Below are 4,877 nucleotides of genomic sequence, written 5' to 3'. Positions count from 1 at the left end.
TACTACATCTGAACCTCTTTTGATGAGAGTAACACTCCTTAGGATAATTTGAGTGGTATCAAATTTGGCACCGTTGTCGGGGAGCTTTGATCGCCATTAGATTTAGTTTTATTGATTCTTATTCTTTTCTCTGCCCCCTTTCTAATATCTTTTTCTTGTCTTTTCAGGTGCATGCCCAGCAGATACCCTACTCTGGGTTACCGCACGAGCATCCTATGGACCATTTGGAATTGTTCGAGGATCTAATCGCTGCTATTCGGATGGAAGGAGTCTCCGAAGATTACCTGCTGTGCAAGCTCTTCAGATACACGCTGAATGGAGAAGCGATGCACTGGCTTAGGCAGTAACCCACAGGATCTTTAACATCCTGGAGCGACATCAAGAATGCTTTCTTACGAAACTTCTTCGATGAGGCGCGCGCTGAAGAACTTCGGAACAAAATTTCCACATTCTCGCAGAAGGCTGGAGAGTCCTTCAAAGATGCGTGGATTAGATTTAGGTTCTTCCAGCGAGACTGTCCACACCACGGATTTAACGAAGTGCAGCTGCTAAGCACTTTCTTCCGAGGTCTCGCCTTACAGTATCAAATGGCCCTTGATATTAGAGCTCATCCGTTAGAAGCTGTGAGACTTATCGAAAACCTTGCTAACAGCAGCAGCACCAAAAACACTGACTCTAAACGGAAGAAGTCTGTAGCCTCTATCGGGAAGGAACAGATGGACGAAGTAAGAGCTAAGTTAGATGTGGTGCACGAGAAGGAGAAGAAAATGTGAACTACATCGGAGGTACCGGATTCCAGAAATTTGGAAACCAGCGCGGAAACAGAAACTTCTTTGGAAATGGCCAAAGAAGTAACCAAAGTTCACAATTTCAAAAACCCTTCAACAACAACAAAAGCTACTCGAACTCTTACTACCAAAATCCACCACCCCAGACTCAGGAAAGCAAGATCGAAGAAATGCTTGATCGAGTACTGTTGGGACAACAACAAATCACCGTGAATTTCAACGGTAAAATAGACTCCGTCTACAACAATCTGAACACCAAAATCGAGACCTTAGGGACTCAGGGGAGAAAACTTGAAACCGAAGTAATTCAGACGGGTGAGACTATAAAGAGGCAAGAAGCTTTCTCTAGAGAGGCAGGAGCCGACAAAGGGAAACACCACGTAAATGCCATCATAGATGATGATTTCTGGCAAGTGGTGAAAAATGAAAAGCTTGAGGAAGGAAACTTCAAATCGAAAGCTCCATGAGTCTCAGCGGATCTCAATGGTGTCGACCGATGTCGATGAACTCGCATCGATCGACATACCATGATGAAGATCGATCGACGGATTACTCCAGTCATCGATCGACGTCGTCTGCCAAATCGACTGAATGCAATGCGGTTCGAATTCTAACTCATGAAGAATTCGCAGCTAAGCATCCTCACCCACCCTCCCCTTTCTATGATAAAATCGATCGATCGGTTGAGCCAACCATCGATCAACAGAGTGAGTCCGACGTCGATCGTCACAACACACCTCCCATCGATCGACATGCACCTCTGACATACCGAGTGCGGTTACCCTCAATAGATAATGATTACATCAACGCACTCAGACCACCACCTAAACCATTAGCTAACCCACCCGAACCAAAACCGAACCCTTTAAATAGTTCACCTGAATCAGTTCAAGAAGCTGAAGGGAGAAGGTTAAGGAAAAGAAAGGAGAAGATTCCTAAAAACCTTAAGCGGGAAGCTAACGATAAGGAGATGGATGGTTTCACTAAAAGAGTCCTCAGAATCCCAATCGAAAAACCTTTTGATGAAGCTTACTTCACACACCGGTTGTGGATGTTCTTCAGAGAAATAAAGGTAACTGAGGAGGACATTAGGAGAATGTTTCATCAAGTCAGAGAGAAGATGAAACACACGACCACATTGACGAAGAAGAGTGATCCTGGGAAGTTTGCAATACCATGCATAGTCAAGGGTGTTGAATTTCCCCATTCAATGTGTGACACAGGAGCATCAGTTAGTATCCTCCCTAGGATCATGGCAGACCAGCTTGGTTTGACCATCGAACCTACAACGGAATCCTTCACCTTCATGGATCTTTCAGAGATACGATCAGGAGGAATCATAAGAGATCTGGAGGTACAGATTGGTAATGCCCTTGTCCCTGTAGATTTTCATATCCTAGACAGGGAGCTTAACTGGAACTCTTCACTTTTGCTTGGAAGATCTTTCCTAGCTACAGTAGGAGCCGTATGTGACATGAACAAAAACAAATTGTGTATAACGCTCATAGACCCAAACATCCACTACGACCCCATCCGACCTAAGAGAAAGGTCATTAATTCTGTGGATTACGGGAAAGAACTTGGCTTCTTGGCGCATGCCATTGTGGAGCAGAGTATGAATCAGAGTACAAAACAAAGTACTCGAAATCGATCGACACCCCAACCTTTCCATCGATCGATTCCAATGAGTCAACGGTGACCGATAACCGCAACAACACGTCACTCGACGTAATGTACTCAGTTGACCATTTCGCTTCACCTAATCATTGTTACCAACACTTTGCCTTCCAACCTCCAAGCAAGAGAGGACATGATGATTATTCCATAGGCAGTTGGGCCGACAGTGGTTTCCATGAAAGTTTTGCAGTTGACACTGTAATTACTTCACCTAATGAGGAACATACAGAGGAACACGATGAGGATTATTGGAAAGAACGTGCAATAGAAATGTCTTTGCAGGATGAAAGACTTAAAACACATAAGTTAACCAACACGTTTCCAACATCGTTCGACGCTGTGCACTCCACATCGGTCGATACCCACCCTCGTCCAGCAAAACAACCGCTCACGTCGATCGACACACGTACTGGAACATCGATCGATATTCGCGCCGCAGTGAAAATTCAGGAGCAGGAGAATATTCCCTCCCCAACTAGGTTTAAAGATACCTATATAAATCGTTATGCACCCCCAAAACCACCTACACACATCAGAGCAAACACACAAGCAAAAAAGATGAACACTCTTCCTTCTACATCAACAGAAAAATCCATGAAGAGCAATCATCTCAAGAACACAAGTTCTGCAGAAATTACTCTGTCATCGATCGATGCAACTGTATCTACATCGATCGATACTACTCTAAACCCTAATCTTTATATTTCTAAATAAATAATAATGCAAACATTGATTACGGTTTTCTAACACCTGATGAATTTGGTATTTTCAGGGACCCAGATGGCAACGCACGTGCAATGGATGGAAGGATTTTACAAGTGTCCAGAGAGGACATAGCAGACATCCTTCAAGTAGCCAATGGACCCGACAACCTATTCTCACAGCAACGTGGCACTCCAGACATCATTCAAACAGATCCTAACAACCACGTAGGAGTCGCCACAACATAGATCAATCCAGATCTATCACGCCAACCAAAAGGGCAAGCATCGATCGACGGTACAGTGGAGACATCGATCGACAGGGTAACACCAACGTCGATCGATAGAGATGAACCAACGTCGATCGACAGATGGTATGAATGTGGGAACCGTGCTTTTGACATGTACGGAGCCAGAATGTTCACTTGGGAACAAGGGGACGAGTATGGAGTCAACAGAGGTGAGTGTGGACACGCACTAGGCGTAGCTGGTGAGATGATACCTGTCACAAAGGACGACATCAGGAAATTATTGGAAAGAACATCTCTTTTTGAAGAGAGCCACATCTGTCTTCCAGAACATGCCACTTCCTTCACACTCACAAGACTGGCACCAGAACTCTACACCAAAGATGAAATCGATGAGATGGTGTTTGGTATTTAAGGAGCTCAGGAGAACTGGGAGAGGAGCTCAAAACATTGGTAGAAGATACACATCAGCCTTTGGATAGAGGCTACAATGAGCTTTTCAGAAGTATGGCAGAAATGAGGACAGAAATTGAGAGTTTACGTCAGCAACTTGAGAAGGAAGCTACGACCTCGACATCGATCGACGCACCACATGCAACATCGATCGACGTCAGTCTTCCTACAGCTCATATCCCTGCAGAACCGCAATATTCAACACAACAAAGGGATGAATGGGAAGTCTCATACATTGGTCCAAACTCAGGTGTATGACGAAGTGTCTCAGCTTCAAACCGATGATGACGATTCGACGGCTTCGACCAACTTGTCCCGGGTTCGAATCAACGAAATCGTTGAATCGGTAAGTTCTTTTTTTTTTAAAGTTCAATTTATTTATTTCTTGATTTTTTATTTTATCATCAATTTATATTATTTTAATTTGGTTATTTATATTTCAGTCGGTTCCAAAGAAGAAGGGACGTTTGGTCGGTTTGGGTCGTCGCTCCCGGTCGGCTGCTCCTTCTTCTGCACCACTGCCATATGTTGATCCATAAGTTCTTACGGCTCAGCTGAAGGACAAGGATGATCGGATATCTCCGTTGGAGACCCAGATGGCAGTTCAACAGGCAGGCTATGAGACACAGAAGAGGCTGAACGAGCAGGTGATGGAGATGATGAGGAGGATGTACCCCGAACGGGTGTGTTCTCGAACATTCAAGACCCGTAGTTTTTTTTTTTTTTTACCAAAAACTCGGAATGTTTTTTTAACTTTGAATATTTTCTACTATGTTTTCAATTTTAATTTTAATTTTAAATTTTCGAATTTAAATTTCAAAATTTTAAATTTAAAAAAAAAAATTAATTTTTTAAAAAAATTATTTTTTTCCGAAATTCCGAGGGAAAGAAGTTCCTCGGAATTTTCCGAGGGACATAAAAGTTCCTCGGAATTTTCCGAGGGAAGGAAGTTCTGAGGGACAAAAGTTCCTCGGAATTTTTTCCGAGGGAAAGATGTTCCTCGGAATTTT

The 4,877-nt window shown here is 43.4% G+C and overlaps 1 non-coding gene across 1 annotated transcript; it reads right to left on the bottom strand.

The window, feature by feature from the left end:
* Positions 1-426: 426 nt before the first annotated feature.
* On the bottom strand, positions 427-532 carry LOC117130607. Its single transcript, XR_004453935.1, has one exon. It is a non-coding gene; the product is annotated as a small nucleolar RNA R71 (small nucleolar RNA).
* Between the last annotated feature and the right edge of the window lie 4,345 nt (positions 533-4,877).

This window comes from Brassica rapa, unplaced genomic scaffold (genome assembly GCF_000309985.2).
Source record: "Brassica rapa cultivar Chiifu-401-42 unplaced genomic scaffold, CAAS_Brap_v3.01 Scaffold0590, whole genome shotgun sequence".
NCBI lineage: Eukaryota > Viridiplantae > Streptophyta > Magnoliopsida > Brassicales > Brassicaceae > Brassica > Brassica rapa.
Note: the sequence above shows the minus strand (reverse complement) of the source record. Positions and strands in the feature narration are given on the sequence as shown.